At 42.3% G+C, this 19,449-nt stretch overlaps 1 long non-coding RNA gene across 1 annotated transcript; it reads left to right on the top strand.

Annotated features, from left to right (window-relative positions):
* Positions 1 to 4,852: 4,852 nt before the first annotated feature.
* On the top strand, positions 4,853 to 9,455 carry LOC137378478 (uncharacterized). Its single transcript, XR_010976618.1, has 3 exons — positions 4,853 to 5,056; positions 7,532 to 7,624; positions 9,242 to 9,455. It is a non-coding gene; the product is annotated as an uncharacterized lncRNA (long non-coding RNA).
* Positions 9,456 to 19,449: the final 9,994 nt, after the last annotated feature.

Below are 19,449 nucleotides of genomic sequence, written 5' to 3'. Positions count from 1 at the left end.
AACTGTTTTTCAAGGTAGCAGAGCGGGTTAGCACATTGTCCTTTCATAAGTCAAACGGTAAAATTCTCCTCCCTTGGCTAGGAGCAAAATATGTTTGGGCAGATTCCATCTAATTCAAAGTGGACACAAGGCCACAGTTGAAAACTGCCCATGATTTGATACTAATTTAATCTGAGGGAAGCTACAAGGACAGCAGATTATGATCAGTGTTGGCAAGTCGCATGTTATGCTGGAATTAAACTTGGTGCGTAAAATTAGTCCTGTTTCAGCTGCTCCATTCTGCAAAAACTGAGCAAAAAAAAACTTGAATCATAACTATTTGTTTTCATCATATATTTCAAGTGACAGGTTATAATAGGTGCTGAACATTAATGAACCTAATGCAAGGTCAATGCAAATACTCCTATTCTAAAACTATAGCAGGATCAGAACTTTTGAAATGTCAATGTCGGGGAGCAGCTTCAACCAGAGAAGACAGCTTATTCTGAGTGCATAAAGAGTTGGTTTCTGACTTCAAAATCTGTTTGTTAGGCTGACCTGCAATTTGCTAATCAAACTGCCCGGATACCCCCTGCACAGAAGCTAGTTCTTTCAGCAGTTTACCTACACAATAATCACTCGGCTCCAAAAGTGTTGCATTATGTGAAGTGCTTTGAGATGCTGCTACATTAATGCAAATAGTGATCTAAAATTCACTGGAAAGGGAGAGGCTCAGGAGTAAATGTTTTACAGCTGCCAGACACCTTTAATGTCATCATTGACTTCTCCCTTTTTCCTTCAGTTACCTCTGCACCACCATAAGTGGAATCTAGTGTTTAACATTTTATATTTGCATAGAGATAACCAACATTGAACAAGTGCTAGGTCTGAGATTTCCCATTGTGTGATATATACCTGTGCCAAAAGATCTATCTGGGTAACAGTGGTTGTCACGACTTGTGATATTAACATATCGTTCTCTTACGTCTTCCTATCTCAACTGTATATTTTTTCTCCCATCATCCAGTCTCTTCCAACTTACCTTCTCGACTCTTCTGATGTCCTGTGCCACTTTAAAAATTTTCAACTTCCTGGTCGTAAGCATCTCCTTTCCATCATGGATGTCCAATCCTACTGCACTTCCATCCCACACTAGGACAGCCTGTGGGCCCCCTGCTTCTGTCTTGAACACAGGCTCAACTAATTCTCATCCACCACCACTGATCTCTGCCTGGCTGAACTTGTTCTTACATTGGCTTTGTCTCCACTAACTTCCTCCAAATAAAAGGTGTTGAATTAGGAGCAGGAGTAGGCCACTTGGCCCTTCGAGCCTGCTCTGCCATTCAATAAGTTCATGGCTGAACTGATTACTCCATATTTCCACCTACCCCCAATAACCTTCCACCCCCTTGCTTATCAAGAGTCTATCTACCTCTGCCTTAAAAATATTCAAAGACTCTGCTTCCACCACCTTTTGAGGAAGAGAATTCCAAAGACTCACGACCCTCTGAGAGAAAATTGCTCCTCATCTCTGTCTTAAACGGGTGACCCCTTATTTTTAAACGGTGACCTCTAGTTCTAGATACTCCCACAAGGGGAAACATCCTTTCCACATCCACCCTGTCAAGACCCCTCAGGATCTTGGATGTTTCAATCAAGTCGCCTCTTACTCTTCTAAATTCCAGCAGATACAAGCCTAGCCTGTCCAATCTTTCCTCGTGAGACTGCACGCCCATTCCAGGTATTAGTCTAGTAAACCTTCTCTGAACTGCCTCCAACACATTTACATTCTTCCTTAAATAAGGAGACCAGTACTGTACACAGTCCTGCAGATGTGGTCTCACCAATGCTCTGTATAACTGAAGCATAACCTCCCTACTTTTGTATTCAATTCCCTTGCAATAAACGATAACATTCTATTAGCTTTCCTAATTAGATGCTGTACCTGCATGCTAACCTTTTGCGATTCATGCACTAGGACACCCAGATCCTTCTGCAATCTCTCACCATTTAGATAATATGCTTTTTTTTTATGTCTCAATTTCCAGCAATAGGCTGTCAACCAATATCTACTACAATATCGCAGTCTGCCACAGCTACCTTGATTACACTTCCTGCCACCCAGCTTCCTGTAAGGATTCTACTCCATTCTCCCAATTTCTTTATCTCCATTGCATCTGTTCTGATGATGCCACCTTGCATACCAGTGCTTCCAATATGTCTGGCTTTTCCCTCAACTAAGATTCCCCTCTGCTGTGATTGATGGGGCTCTTGACTGTGCCTATCCCAGTTCCTGTACTTCTGTTGTAACCCATTCCCCTCCCTCTCAGAACTACTATAGGCTTCCCCCTGCCCTCACCTTCCACCCCATCAGCCTCCACATGCAATGGATCATCCTCTGCCACTTCTACCACCAGCATGATACCACATGCAAGACATCTTCCCAGCCAGTCTCCTTTCAGCAATCCAAAAGGACCATTGTCTCTGCAACATCCTGATCAACTGTTCAATAACTCCCCATGTCCACTCCCCTTCCCATGGCATCTTCCCATGCAAGCACAGGAGAAGCTCAATCCACAGTACTTGATCTATCAATTAGGCACTTTACAATCTTTCAGACTCAACATTGCATTCAGCAATTTTGGATCATGATCACTGTTCCGATTTTGTTTCAGACACCAGGTGTTGGTAATGGCTGTGCTGTTGCCATTTACAGCTTTCTCTAGACCCATTTGTTTGTTTCTTTACTTGTCCTATTACACCCACTTTTGCCTTGCACCATTCTCCCTTTTATCATTTAATCATTTCTATCTTCCATCCTATCACAGACATTCCCTTTTGTCCTTTTCTTCCCTCCCCTTTTCATGCCTCTGTATTTGCTTAAAAACTGTTAAACCTGTAACTACTTCCAGTTCTGATTGACCTGAAACTTTAACTGTTTTTCTCTCCACAAATGCTGCCTGGCCTGCTGAGTATTTCCAGCATTTTCTGCTTTTATTTCATATTTCTAGCATCAGTAGTATGTTGTATTTCTTTTTATCTTTTTCTTAATCCTTTTTTCTCTGTCTAAAGACATTTATCGGTATCTCGCTTCACAACCCACCTGACTGTAAGATTAGTATGTGCTTTGCTTTGCATATTCTCACCATTATAAATAGAGTTGGCCATAACATTACTGTTCCTTTTATTTTCCAATTCAAGCAAAACATATCACCCAACAACCAACATGGTGATCTATTTTTTACAGTGCTGCTGTGTGGGAGTAATAAAATTGTAACATGAAATTATCCTTAATATTGTGCATGCCATTTTTGTTAATCAAAAGAACAAAAACTGAAGATGAGCCTAAAGTATATGGGGGATAACTAAAAGCTTGGTCAAAGCATCTTGAGATGGAGGCTGAGTAGTTTAGGGAGAGAAGAGAGTTTAGGCATAGATGCTGGAAGGCATGGCATGGTGGGGGAGGGGAGGGACTGTGTCAGTGAGAAGGAAACGCTCAAGAGCCAAGAGTTAGATGAAGGCAGAGTTTTCAGTTGAGGCGGTAGGACTGGAGGAAACTACAGCGATTGGCAAGACAAAGGCCATGAAGGATTTTAAACACGATGGGAATTTTAAATTTGAGGCATTGGGGGGCCAGTTGTCAATGTAGTTATCATGTACAGGGATGATGGGTGGGACTTGGTGTGGGATAGGGAATGGCAGCAGAGTTTTGGATAAAAAGATGATTATGGAGGATGGGAAGCCAGTGTAATAGTTGCTTTTGGAGCTGACAAAGTCACGAATGAAGGTTTTGGCAGCAGATATGCTGAGGCAGGGGTTGAGATAGGCAACGTTATAGGGATGGAAGTAGGCAGTCTTGGTGATGCAATCATGTGGTTTTGGAATGTTAACTCTGAGTCACATAGGACAGCAAAGTTGTGACCACTATGATTCGAACTGTGACAGTCGCTGGGAAGGGCATGGAATCAATGAAGAAAATAGAGTTTGTGCCAGGGGCATATGGTGATGACTTTGGTTCTTTAAATGAAGGAAAATGCAGTTCATCCAGGCTGGATTTTGGACAACCATCTGACAAGAGAAGCAGTGAGGGGTTGCGAGAGGAGCTGGGTGTTGTCAGCATACACGTGGACCTTAATCCCATGTTGACAGATGATTTTGCCAAGGGGCAATATGTAGATAAGAAGGAGAAGTTTGACCTTGATAGAATTTTTCCCCTCCCTATCACAGGCAGTGAGGCCAACTGGAGCATTCCAACTGCTGCACCATCTGAGATCAGCTAACTCGGCAAAGACCGAGAATTGGATCTGTGACCTTGGTAGTATATATGGCTATCTTAGTTACTAGGGGACATAGGTTTAAGGTGAGAGGGGCAAAGTTTAGAGGGGATGTGCGAGGCAAGTTCTTTACACAGAAGTTGGTGAGTGCCTGGAACTTGCTGCCGGGGGATGTGGTGGAAGCAGTTACGATGGTGACGTTTAAGAGGCATCTTGACAAATACATGAATAGGATGGGAATAGAGGGATACGGTCCCTGGAAGTGCAGAAGGTTTTAGTTTAGGCAGGCATCAAGATCGGCGCAGGCTTGGAGGGCCGAATGGCCTGTTCCTGTGCTGTACTGTTCTTTGTTCTTTGTTCTAAGCCAGCTAACCATCTGGGGAGTTGAATACACTCCTGATGATCTTTGAAAAAAAATATGCATTTGGGTGGTTACGTTGCAAAATGGTTATTGCAGACAGCAGTGCATAGCTTTAATAACCATTTGTAGAGGTTCATTCAAAATCTCAGTGTTGGATAATGTGTTCATGTTTCAGGTCTGTCACCTTTCATCAGAACTCTGTTGCTAACACTGTTTTTTTTTTTCTCCACAGAAGCTGCCAGATCTGCTCAGTATTTCCAGCATTTCCTGTTTTTATTTCAGATTTTCAACATCCGCTGTATTTTGCTTTGGTAGAAGTCAGGACAGTTCTTCACTGCTCAACAGCAATTCAATATCCATTTGCAGTGTGCAGCTGTTTACTTGGGCTGTAGACTATGTGCTGCCTTGCAAACTGCATAGGGAAATATGTGATCTGAGGTTGGTAGGTGGTTGCTTAAATCTTTCTGCTGTAAAACTCTGGTTTATCCAGGGCTATCATTATGTGGTGATTTAAATGAGCTCATTAGACTGCATTGTGCATATGACAAGGAAACTAGTCTGACAAAGTGTGAAGAATTAAAAAGTTTGCCTGCCATCATAATCTGCAAACCTCCAATCCAGTTAACATGAATGTGTACTGGTGTCACTGCGGCATGGAAATGGGAAGGAGACTGAGATAGAGGTGTTCTAGGAATCATTTTAAATTGGTTTAAAAGCAAAAACAAATCAGCTTTGCAATAGAATAAGTAAAAGTGAAAAACACCTAGTAAATTGTTGCTGGCTGTACGAAAGTGTATGTTGTGCAAAATAAGCTTTCCATAAATCAGGATAAGAAATACATTTTTAAAAGTCCAAAGAGAACTTGGGAGCTAATAATAATTGAGTGTAGTAATACGCTTCAAACACCTCACTATAAAAGTCCTCTCCTTCACAAAAAGCACAAATGACACTTCATTCTTAGTATAACTTTGTGCTTATCTCTATCAGTAGTTCAGTTTCATAAATTGTGAAGAACTGGTGATGAATTTTTGGTTGTCAGCTGTTCTCATCAGTACTAAGGTTAACGACTCTGTTTGGACATACTCCAGGAAGTTTCCTTGAACGACTTCCATGCTCCCACCACTGGTCACCTGCCACGTCCATTCTTGGGGTGCACCAATCTTATACCAATTGGAAAGTGAATGGAATCTTCATTACGGGCTGGGTGATTCGTGGCTGTCAGTTAAACAGCCTATTTTCCAAGCTTCAATATTTTTTATAACAAATTAAATGAAAATGTTCCAAGAAGAGGAAAAGATATAATTTATTTTTAATGCCTCTATGATTTCTCTCCCAGGTTGCATGCAAAACTGCAGCAAAGATTATTTTTTGAATTTCTGGAGACTCCACGACAATACTAGAGGGTTGACAATCCTAATCAGTACAGAATTCTGGTACCTAGTTGCTGTCCAGTTCCCTAACTCCAGCTTTGATATCCAGGTTCAATTACAATAGTGGACAAGCCTCATATTACAATCAAATATAAAGACTTTCATGGTACTTGTTGAAAATTACATTTTTACCACCAGTTGCAGGAATACTGTTATGTTTATGATAGGAATTCATATCTATCTTTTAATAGTTTAGAAATACAGAATTAATGACTGGCAGGGTGCAAAAAGTTTCAAAGTTGAGGTTCTACCAAATTTAATGGTAGGACCTCATTTTAATTTTTTGTCTTCTGTTTCTTGCGCGGCAGCCAGCCAAACTGCCAGGCTGAACAGCTGCAGGGAGGGAAAACCAGTGGCAGGAGGCTACACCCAGGTAGCCTTTGGGATGTTCCCCAGCAATTGAGAAAGGGAAGGCTGGAGATCGGGACAGGGGTTGGTAGAAAGAGAGACAATGAGGAGGTAGGGAAGACCGGAGATCGGAGTTGGAGGGTTGGGCAGAAGGGCAGAGATCATGTCTTGGAGTGGACATTGGTCCTTGGGTTGGGACGTCTGTGATCACAGCAAGGGCGAATGAGAGGCTGCAATCATCAGGGGAGAGGATGAAGGCTTCCTTGAGGGGCATGGGGAACACTCCTGCTCCCCCTGGTCCACAAGGAGTGCTGTAAAAGGTTTGTGAAGTCGGCAGCTCCCACCTCCCTTTCACTGATGTTTTTCCCAAAGCCAGGCAACTGCATAAAATGTGGTAGAGGCAGAAACCCTCATAACATTTAAAAAATACTTGGATATGCACTTGAAGTGCCGTAACATATAAGGCTACGGACCAAAAGCTGAAAAGTGGGATTAGGCTGGATGGCTACTTGGCTGGCACGGACATGATGGGTGGAGTGGCCTCCTTCTGTGCTGTTCTATTTCTTTCTATGAAACCTGCATGGCAACTGTTAAATTTAAATCAGGCCTCCAATTGCAGTATGGCAATGAACAATGACTTTTGATAAAGTAAATAGCGACTTCAGATTTTTCCTCTTTAAAGATTTGATATCCATGAATAACAAAATTAATATAATCTGACCGTGCTTAAGTCAGAAGGAAATCTTTATTCTTAAAAAAAAACCAGAAGGTTAAGTATATTTTACACATCCATTGTGTTTACCGTGTTTCTCATCTATGTAGCTCCAAAGTATGCAGAGATGACAGTATTGTCGCATTTGTACATCTGTAAGTTGCAAATTACCTGCAAGTCAAATGAAAATCCTAGAAGACTCTGTGGAATAGGTGATGAAAGATTAGAATCAACAGTCAATGGAACATTTATGCAATGCAGAAAAAAACTATTAAGGAAGATATGAGTCCTTATGCAAACATCGTTCTGGAAGTTTCCTTAGAAACAATTACCACAGATGCTCTAATTCTGCACGATTGACTAAAAGTTTGTAAATATGTATTGATTGACAAACAATTTATTTTTTTTATCATTTTTTTCCCTCCAGTTTTCTCCCCTACTCTCTGGAAGGTACCTACCTATGTTGGGATACAGTTCCAGGATGCCAACTGCCCAAGTCTTCCTCCTTTCAATCTAGACAGTGAGTATTAAAATTATAAACTATTCATTCACAGGGGAGAAACCCAGCTAAGTCCAATCCTGTATATCCACGTATGTGCGTTTGCCAATGGGGTTGTTGGATAGTGATTAAAGGGACCATTCAAGTGAATGGAAAGTAAAATTGGGAAGCGTATAAAGCGGGCAATCAATCTGATCCTGACAGTTTCCCAAGGGTGGATTAGGTTAAAATTACCCTCATAAATTTTAATGTTTCTTCCTGCCAAACATGTTTTCAAGCCAGCTAGCTATTTTATTCATTCCTCAGGACTACTTTATAAACCTTGGGGTATAAATTCATCTTGGACGGCAGCAGAAAATAGATGATAGCGGACCAGATGCCCGCTCTATGCTTCACACTATTTTCTTTTGCACTGAAATCAAATTTATGCCCACTGATAGTCCAGGTAAATTATATCCATCCAATTACTTTAGCCACTGGTTTATAGTTACCTCCCCAAACAGTTTCAGCAGATTAGAGTGGCATGAATAATTTCTTCTAAATCCATGCTCACTGTTCTGGCTGGTCTTTATGATTTGAGGTGGGCTGTCTTAGCCATATTATCAGGCACCAAAGTATTTTCTTCACTACAAGAGAAGATTAACTGATCTACAAGTTCCTGGTTCATGTCTCTTCCAACTGAGTAAATGCACTGTCTAGTGAGATGCTGAGCCATAACATGTAGCATTGTAGGAATGATATACCACTGAGATTGGCTGCTAATAATGTCCCACAATTAGTCCTTAATCTAAACTGTGTTAACCAGTTTCATGGTGGCAGCGTGGATATTACAACTGGCTTTAGTACCTCAGGCCAGAGGCCAGATAAATCAACAAGGGTACCTGCTCCTATTCTTTATCTAGTAATTCCAGCTCGAAATGTAACTGCTTGCATACTAGCAGAGGACAAGATTGGATTGGGCCTACCAGCTTTGTGGTTAAATAACCTGCTGACTCGCTATATAGGTTCATCCATGAAAATGATCATTTTTGCATGAGATACCAGAGTGTTGCTACTGCCTGTAGAATCATATCGCAGTGTGAGTTCTAACTTCAGGAAAGGAAATGGGTAGAAAATCAAAGGGAAGAGAAATGAAACAATTTCAAGAATCTTGTCCCCAAACTGGAGGAACAATTATATGTATGAGAATACACCATACAAGTTTGTTAATCTATACAGCTGTTTGACGTGAATGCTTCCCATGTATCCAGTTACCCTAGCATCTGACGATTGCTCCACAGGAACATTTGTCTGTATATTGTCATGCTAGGCCCCCATCTGCCAAGAATGAGGCACCTCAATTTTGTCATGAACATTGATTTTTAACTGTTTTGGAGTGAGGAAATGATTTGTTAAACAGAGTAACTGTGACTGGCAAAAAACATTTATGTACTAACAAATATCGAAGGTGAGGAATCACATTCCAGGGCCTGCTAAGGAGGATACAATCCACCAGGGCCAGGACTGGTTAGACCAGCTGGTTACATGACTACCTGGCTGTTCCTGGGTTTTCTTTTGAACTGGCCACAGAGTTTGAAAGTCTGTTTGCTCCTGAACTGAGAAGATCTCTCCTGTCTGCTCCCATCTCTTTCTCACAAGCTTCTGAATCCACTGAAGACACATGAACACCAAGAGAGAAAAGTGTCCTAGAGCGAACAAGGTTTAAGAAGAATACTGGGCCCCAAGGAAAAGTAAGATCTACCTACAATCAAGGACTCTACAGTGAGCTCAAAGAACCATAACAACAACTCTTCAGATATCGCCTCAAACTTTTTCACTTTATTTTTCTTCTGCTGTTTTCTGTCCCGTAGGCGTCAACCGAATTAGAGTTTAAGTTCAAGTTTAATAAATTTCAACTTTTCTTCTTTAAACTAAGGAAGCTTGTTTGTGCTGGTTTTTTTGCCTTATAATTGGAAAGCGGTGAACACGGATTCACCAAGGGGGGAACAAAAAACACGGTGTGTTTAAAATTAAACCCCTGTTACGGTAAGACAAGGTGATGGCTGAGAGGAACACCCAGACACCTTTCTGACCTGGTCGTAACAATATGAATTGGATAGGAAAGAGAAAAGTAGCTGATTTTTATGCTATATTTTAAAAAATGACTAAAAATGATGTATAATTGCTAATGTGGTAGGAGTTATTCTGTGTATTGTACTCTTTTAATCTGTAATGGCTATTTCACGAGGGTGATTAGGCTCATTGACTTTCAAATACAAATCTGGGGACTTCTACATTGTGTTTCAGCATATGTTGTCTTCCTTTTCTTTTTTTCTCTCTCTGTCTCCCCATTAATTATATAAAATATGCAGATATGAAATAATAGTCTTTAATTTATTGCTTTAAGGGAAAATAAATTGTAATATATTCCAGAGAGAATGAACATCTTGAGCTTTACCTATAAAAATTGAGCAGACTGATCCATCAGGCTAGAGGGTGGGTTTTATACTAAAAATTAATCACCCAAAACTCTGAAAATTAAACTGACAGCTTTCCTTCTTGGCCAGCCTTTCTGTAACAGGATTTTTTGGTACTAAAAAGCTCCTGTTTATGTACCATACCTAAATGTAGGGCTTTTTATATAGCCCTTCCTCCTGACTTGAATAATCACAAGATAATTGTGACTGAGAGGCCATTCAGCCCATAGAAATCCTCAACAGCTCCCACTATTGTTGTGTTTAATTATTTATTAAATGACTCCAGGGTTTTCTCTTCCATCGTGCTGTCTGGCAGTTCATTCAAATATTGATCACATTTTGTGCCTAACAGTCCTAAGGTTACCCTCTCCTCCCCTCTCCTTTTAGCATTCCGAAGGGACCATTCCCTCTGCGAATCCCTGGTCTATTCCTCCGTCACCCCACAACAACCCCTCCCCTTCCCATGCCACCTCTCCATGCAAGCACAGGAGATGCAATACCTTCCTTCTCACCATCCAAGGCCCTAAACACTCCTTCCAGGAGAAACAGTGATTCACTTGCACTTCTTTCAATTTAGTATACAGTATTCAATGCTCACAATGTGGTCTTCTCTACATTGGCGAGACCAAACGTAGACTGGGTGACTCCATTCAGTCCACAAGCAAGACTGAGCGTCCAGTTACCTGTCATTTTAATTGTCTGCCTTGCTTCCACTCGGCAGGTGTCTGAGGACAGACATGTCAGTGTTCCAATGAAGCTCAACACAAGCTCATGGAATAGCACCTCATCTCTTGTCTGGGCATTTTTCAGCCTTCTGAACATTGAGTTCAACAGTTTTAAATCGTAACCTCTGCCCCTATTTTGTTTCCTTTTTTGTTGCAGGTTTGGTTTTCCTCTCTCATTTCCCTTCCGCTTTTGGATAGTAGCTATACATGATCCTGCCATTCACACCTCCTCCAGCAGCATCTTTTGTTTCTTTGCTTGTCCCATTATCACTGTTTAGCCCTGTGCCATGAACCCTTTTGTTATTTAATTTCTCCTGCCCACCACCCTATCAAAGACTTTCTCTTTTGTTCTTTTTCCCACCCTCCCCCCTTTCACTTGCTCAAAAACCTTTCTAACATTTAATAACTTTCTAACTGTAAAATCCCTTCCTCCATGTTTACATGGTAATACTACTGCTTGGCTTACTTCATTTCTTTCATGCCACTTGGCACACACACCTAAACTGCTTGTTTTAGGAAAAACACTACCCATAAGAGGTAGCTCTCTGGAGAGGACATCCTCAACTTGAAACACTTCACAGACTGACTACTGGGCTCATGAAGTGGCATTCTGCTCTAGGCATGAGAGCAGGCAAGGTCAGCAGCATATTGTCAGTACCATGTTAGTGAAGCACCACACAGCCACAAGCTTTTCCTCCTACTCTGTCTCCTTAATCCCAAACTCATAGTTTGCACCCATTCTTAGTTTGTATCTTCCTTTCCCACAGATCTGTAACAATGGGAGGCATAGGAAAAGCAAGAAGACAATGATAAGGAGCAGGGACTTAAATACTTACTTGTGAAATATAATGGTCAGGAAAATGAAGAGGCTGATGAATTTGGCCTCAAATCCACCCATAATATCATGCAGGAACCTCTAGCCCTATGTGTCTCTGCTGTGATCCCCTTTGAATTACAGGGTGTTCCAGAAACATCATACCTATATGCAGACTCTGATGTCAATTTCTAAGGATGTGCCGTACTGACAGCTGTGACTCTGAAGTCTGCAATCTTATTTGTGGTGACAACGGGGAAGGTTTTTTTCAGTTGTAAACATCAATGAAATGTGTGGCAGATTCACCGGAATAGGAACATGAACATTTAGCCGTTGAGCCTTTTCTGCCATTCAATGAGATCACGGCTGATCTGTGACCCATCTCCATATACTGCTTTTGCACCATATCCCTTAGTCCCTTAGTAAAAACAAGAGTTTGGCAGTGATCAAGGATATCCACTTCAATGCAAGGAGTATAGCAAATAAAGCAGAAGTGTTAAGGGCATAGATAGGCACGTGACAGTATGATATCATAACTATTACAGAAATGTGGCTTAAGGAGGGACAGGAATGGCAGCTCAATGTTGCTGGTTACATGGTTTTCAGACACGATGGGGCATTACAAAGAGGGGGCGGCAAGTTTGGTCAGAGAAGCAATTATAGTTTTGAGGAGGGATGATATGTTAGAAGGTACATCAAATGAGGCCATATGGATTGAGCTAAGGAACACAGCTGGGAGTGTACTATGGACCCCCAAACAGTCAGAGGGAGATAGAAGAGCAGATATGTTGGCAAATCTCTGAGAAGTGCAAAAGCAATAGGGCAGTAATAGGGGATTTTAGCTACCCCAATATTAGCTGCGATAGTTTTATTATGAAAGGAATTGAGGGAGCAGCATTCAGGAGAACTTTTTTGACCAATATGTAGCCAAGCCCAACAAGAGGGGCAGTTTTGGACTTAGTTTTAGGAAATGAAACTGGACAGGTGGAAGGAATGGCAGTGGGAGAGCATTTTGGTGGTAGTGATCATAATTCAGTCAGTTTTAACATAATAATGGAAAAGGACAAGGATAGAACAGGAGTTAGAGTTCTCAATTGGGGCAAGGCCAATTTTACTAAACTGAGGAGTGATTTAGCAAAAGTGGACAGCTACTTGAAGGTAAATTAGATTTAGAGTAGTGAGAGGCATACAAAGGGGAGATTCAATGGTTTCAGAGTAAACATATTCCCACAAAGAAAAAGGGTGGGATGGCCAAATCTAGAGTCCCATGGATGTCAAGGAGCTTACAGGGTAAGATAAGGCAGAAAAGGAACGCTTATATCTGACACCGAGAATTCAATACTAAAGAAAGCCGAGAGTTTAGAAAGTGGAGAGGTGACATCAAAAAGGAAATTAGGAAAGCAAAGAGATGGCATGAAAGAATATTGGCAAACAAAATCAAGGTGAACCCAAAGATGTTTTATCAATACATTAAGAGTAAGAGGATAACTAAGGAAAGAGTCGGGCCCACAAAAGACCAAAAAGGTAACCTATGTGTAGGGGTGGAAGATGTTGGTATGGTTCTTGATGAATACTTTGCATCTGTCTTCACAAAAGAGGGGGGACATTGCAGATATTGTAGTTAAGGAGGAGTGTGAATTATTGGATGTGATAAACATAGGGAGAGAGGAAGTATTAATGGGATTAGCATCCTTGAAAATGGATAAATCACCAGGGCTGGATGAAGTGTACCCCAGGCTGTTAAAAGAGGCCAGGGAGGAAATAGCAAAGGGTCTGACCATCATTTTCCAGTTCTCACTGGGTGTGGTGCCGGAGAACTGGAGGACTGCTAATGTTGCATCTTTGTTTAAAAAGGGAGCGAGGGATAGACAGAATAGTTACAGGCCAGTCAGTCTAACCTCAGTAGTGGGCAACTTATTGGAATCAATTCTGAGAGGCAGGATAAACTGTCACTTAGGAGGGCACAGATTAATCAAGAATAGTCAGCATGGATTTGTTAAGAGAAGATCTTGTCTGACTAACTTGATTGAATTTTTTGAAGAAGTAACAAGGAAGATTGATGAGCATAGTGCAGTTGATGTGGTCAACATGGATTTTGGCAAGGCTTTTGACAAGGTCCACTTGGCAGACTGGTTAAAAAAATAAAAGTCCATGGGATCCAGGGAAATTTGGCAAGTGGCATATCATCCATTCTACCATTACCATCAAGCTGGGGGATCAACCCTGGTTCAATGACGAGTGTAGGAGGGCATGCCAGGAGAGCACCAGGTATACCTCAAAACGAGGTGTCAACGTGGTGAACCTATAATCCAGGACTTCTTGCGTGCCAAGCAGCATGCGATAGACAGAGCTAAGTGATCCCACAACAATGGATCAGATCTAAGCTCTGCAGTCCTGCAACATCCAGTCATGAATGGTGGTGAACAATTAAACAACTAGCTGGAGGAGGTGGGTCCACAGATATCCCCATCCTCAATGAGGGGGAGCCCAACACATCAGTGCAAAAGATAAGTCTGAAGAATTTGCAACAATCTTCAGCCAGAAGCGCCGAGTGGATGACTCATCTTTGCCTCCTCCTGAAGTCCCCAGCATCACAGATCCCAGTCTTCAGCCAATTCGATTCACTCCACGAGATATCAAGAAACGACTGAAGGCACTGGATACAGAAAAGGCTAAGGGCTCTGACAACATTCCGGCAATAATACTGAAAACCTGTGCTCCAGAACTTGCTGTGCCCCTAGCCAAGCTGTACCAGTACAGCTACAACACTGGCATCTACCCGGAAATGTGGAAAATTGCCTCGGTATGTTCTGTATACAAAAAGCAGGACAAATCCAACCCAGCCAAATACTGCCCCCACCCCAGTCTACTCTCGATCATCAGTAAAGTGATGGAAAGTGTTGTCGACAGTGCTATCAAGCGGCACTTGCTTAGAAATAACCTGCTTAGTGACTCTCAGTTTGGGTTCTGGCAGCGCCATTCAGCTCCTGACTTCATTACAGCCTTGGTTCAAACATGGACACAAGAACACAAGAAATAGGAGCAGAAGTAGACCATATGGCCCATCGAGCCTGCTCCACCATTCAATACGTGCATAGCTGATCTTGGGCTTCAATTCCATTTTCCTGCCTGCTCCCCATATCCCTTGATTGCCTGCGAGACCAAAAACAGCTGAACTTAAGAGGTGAGGTGAGAGTGACTGCCCTTGACATCAAGGCAGCATTTGACCGAGTATGACATCAAGGAGCCCTAGCAAAACTGGAGTCAATGGGAATCAGGGGCAAAACTCTCTGCTGGTTGGAGTCATACCTAGCGCAATGGAAGATGTTTGTGTTTGTTGGAGGTCAATTATCTCAGTCCCATGACATCACTGCAGGAGTTCCTCAGGGTCGTGTCTAGGCCCAACCATCTTCAGCTGCTTCATCAATGACCTTCCTTCTATAAGGTCAAAAGTGGGGATGTTCGCTGATTGCATGATGTTCAGCACCATTCGCAACTCCTCAGATACTGAAGCAGTCCATGTAGAGATGCAGCAAGGCAATATCCAGGCCTGGGCTGATGAGTGGCAAGTAACATTCGTGCCACACAGTGCCAGGCAATGACTATCTCAAACAAGAGAGAATCTAAACACCTCCCCTTGACATTCGATGGCATTACGATGGCTGAATCCCCCACTATCAACATCCGGGGGTTACCATTGACCAGAAACTGAACTGGAGTAGCCATATAAATACAATAGCTACAAGAGCAGGTCAGAAGATAGGAATCCTGTGGCGAGTAACTCGCCTCCTGACTCCCCAAAGCCTGTCCACCATCTACAAGGCACAAGTCAGGAGTGTGATGGAATACTCTCCATTTGCCTGGATGGGTGCAGCTCCAACAACACTCAAGAAGCTCGACACCATCCAGGACAAAGCAGCCCATTGATTGTCACCCCATCCACCACCTTCAATATTTACCCCCTTCACCACTAATGCACAGTGGCAGCAGTGTGTACCATCTACAAGATGCACTGCAGCAATGCACCAAGGCTCCTTAGACAGCACCTTCCAAACCCGTGACCTCTACCATTTAGAAGGACAAGAGTAGCAGATGCATGGGAACATCGCCACCTGCAAGTTCCCCTCCACACCACACACCATCCTGACTTGGAACTATATCACCGTTCCTTCACTGTCGCTGGGTCGAAATCCTGGAACTCCCTTCCCAACAGCACTGTTGGTGTATCTACCCCACATGGACTGCAGCGGTTCAAGAAGGCAGCTCACCACCACCTTCTCAAGGACAATTAGGGATGGTCAATAAATGCTGGCCTGGCCAGCGATGCCCAGATCCCATGAATGAATAAAATAAATACAAAATTGGGCCACTGACAGGAAACAAAGGATAATTGTTGGTGGGTGTTTTCACAACTTGAAGGCTATTTCCATGGGCGTTCCACAGGGCTCAGTGCTAGGTCCCCAGCTTTTTGTGGTATATGTTAATGATTTGGACATAAATGTAGGGGCATGATCAAGACGTTTGCAGATAACACAAAAATTGGCCATGTGCTTGATAGCAAGGAGGATAGCTGTAGACTGCAGGAAAATATCAATGGACTGGTCAGGTGGGTAGAAAAGTGGCAAATGGAATTCAACCTGGAGAAATGTGAGGTGTTGCATTTGGGGAGGTCAAACAAGGCAAAGGAATACACAATTAATGGGAGAATACTGAGGTATAGAGGAAGTGAGGTACCTTGGAGTGAATGTCCTCAAATCCCTGAAGGTACCAGGACAGGTCGATAGTGTGGTTAAGAAGGCATATGGAATCCTTTCCTTTATTAGCCGAAGTATAGAATATAGAGTATAGAACTCCTGTGCGGAGTTTGCAAGTTCTCCCTGTGACCGCGTGGGTTTTTGCCGGGTGCTCCGGTTTCCTCCCACAGCCAAAGACTTGCAGGTTGATAGGTAAATTGGCCATTTTAAATTGCCCCTAGTATAGGTAGGTGGTAGGGGAATATAGGGAAGGTGGGGATGTGGTAGGAATATGGGATTAGTATAAATGGATGGTTAATGGTCGGCACAGACTCGGTGGGCTGAAGGGCCTGTTTCAGTGCTGTATCTCAAAATAAAATAAATAAAGAATAAATAAATAAGAGCAGGGAGTAATGCTGGAACTGTATAAGTCATTAGTTAGGCCACAACTTGAGTACTGTGTGCAGTTCTGGTCAGCTCATTACAGAAAGGACGTAATTGCACTAGAGAGGGTACAGAGGAGATTTATGAGGATGTTGCCAGGACTGGAAAAATGCAGCTATAAGGAAAGATTGGATAGGCTGGGTTTGTTCTCCTTGGAACAGAGAAGGTTGAGGGAGATTTGATTGAAATGTACAAAATTGTGAGGGGTCTGGATATTGTGGATGGGAAGGGCCTATTTACCTTAGCAGGGAGGTCAGTGACTAGGGGACACAGATTTAGGTGCAAACATTAGAGGGGTGATGACAAAAAAAATTTCACCCAGAGGGTGTTAGGTGGATGGAATTCACTGCCTGAAAGGGTAGTAGAGGCAGAAACTCTTAACTCATTTAAAAGTTGTCTGATATGCACCTCAAAGCCGTAACCTGCAGAGCTACAGACCAAATGCTGGAAGATGGGATCAGGCTGGTTGACTTGTTTCTCGGCTGGCACAGACACACTGGTCCAAGTGGCCTCTTTCTGTGCCATAAACTTTCTACAATTCTATGATTTAGTTAACAAAAATCTAAAATTTAAAATTAATAATTGACCTAGAATTAATTGTTTTCAGAAGAGAGATCCAAATGTCTACCAACCTTTGTGTGTAGAAGTGTTTCCTAATTTCACTGCTGAAAGGCCTGGTTCTAATTTTTAAGACAATGCCCCCAGTCTTAGACTTCCAAATCAGCGGAAATAATTTCTCTCTATCTACCCTATCTGTTCCCCTTAACATTTTGAAAACTTTGATCAAATCACCCCTTAACCATCTAAATTCCTGGGAATACAACCCTAATTTATGCAATCTCTCTTTATAATTTAACCCATAGTCGTGCTGGTATCATTCTGGTGAATCTACACTGCACTTCCTCCAAGGCCAATATAGCCTTCCTAAGGACTGCCCAGAACTGGCCACAGTACTCCAGGTGTGGTCTAACCTGGGCTTTCTATAGCTGAAGCATGGCTTCTACCCCCTTGTATTCTAGTCCTCTGGATATAGAGGCCAACATCCATTAGCATGTTTGATTATTTTCTGTACCTGTCCATGACATTTTAATGATCTATGTCCCTTTGCTTAATCTATTCCTATCTCTTTCTAATTTTATGCTTCCACCTACACTGCTTACCATACCACCTATCTTTGTGCCATTGACAGACTTGGATATGTGGATTTCTATCTCATCATCTAAGTTGTTAATAAATATGGTGAATAGTTGAGGCCCCAACACAGATCCTTGCAGGACTCCACTAGTCACCATCCTGCCAATTAGAGTACTTGCCCATTATCCCTACATTTTGTCTTCTGCGGCTCAGACAATTTCCTAACCAGGTCAGTAACTTGCCTTCAATTCCATGAGCTTCAACTATAGCTAACAGCTTCTAATGAGAGATTTTCACAAATGCCTTCTGGAAGTCCATATAAATAATATCCATAGACATTCCCCTGTCCACTACTTCAGTTACCTCTTCCAAAAATTCAGTCAGGTTCACCAAGCCTGAACTACTGTTCACAAATTATTGTTGGTTCTCTCTGATCAGCTGAAAATTTTCAAAATGTTCAATTGCTCTATCCTCAACTATAGACTCTAGTAATTTCCTGACACCAGATGTTCAAGCAAACTGGTCTGCAGTAAACCCCCATCTAAGAGTGGCCAGAGACTAGTCAGTGTCTCCACTGAAACACAGACAGCAGTTCTGGTGACAACAAGGGAGAGAATACACAAAACCTTGTCTGCTGGTTTGCAGCCAATGGCAGCATCAATGCATGCTGTTGTCTCTTGGGGCTTTCAGGATCTGATATCTATAATTAGACCAGCAAATCTTGCTGACTAGTGGAGACACAGATCCAGGGCCCAGTGGATTGGCGATGGTTGGAGTCAGCCTGCCTAATACTGTCATTTTTCAGGACAGCAGCACGTGCATGGCCTTGATCTTTGCCCTCAAAGCATTACATCAATAAAACATAGGATGTGATACCAGGAACAAGATCCAGATGTGCAGCCAGAAGTGGCTCCCTACCAGGAGCACGTTGCTATGAGGGGAGGGCCTCTTGACTCATGACTCTTCTCAAGAACAATTTCCGACCACATCTTGTGATATGGGCCTTCAGTTTGCACCTTGGAAAAGCACCAGAATAAGTGAAAGAAAGGCATGTGTAGCACACAGGTGAAGCATCATTTCAGGAAAACAGTAGGCTGGCTTATGTTCATTTTGGACGTTGTGTTAAAACAGAATGTGCTTTTATGTCATGCTTTGTTATTCATCGAATGAGAGAGGAAAGCATGTACTTATTTGATGAGACTTATTCAATCAGGTGATGAACATTGGCATGGTAAAGAGGGCTAATGTGTTGTCAATTGAAGGGTTAGTCTTTTATTTCAAGGTAAGGGAGAAAGAGCTAAGGAACTGGTGTCAATTGCAAAATATGTTAAACATATGAGTTCAGTGCTGAGATGTGCTTTTGCAGTAGTTGCACATGAGTACCCTGAGTGAAGGCCAACATAATACTCCCCTCCATTTAGTTTAGTCTCCAAAATGGCTGCCTCCTCAAGCAATGGACAATCTCAGGCACTTTTGTATGGTGAAGTTGTGCAGGGCACAGCAGGTTACATCTATGAGTGACAAACACACTTGAGCATAT

This window comes from Heterodontus francisci, chromosome 16, assembly GCF_036365525.1.
Source record: "Heterodontus francisci isolate sHetFra1 chromosome 16, sHetFra1.hap1, whole genome shotgun sequence".
Taxonomy (NCBI): Eukaryota; Metazoa; Chordata; class Chondrichthyes; order Heterodontiformes; family Heterodontidae; genus Heterodontus; species Heterodontus francisci.
Note: the sequence above shows the minus strand (reverse complement) of the source record. Positions and strands in the feature narration are given on the sequence as shown.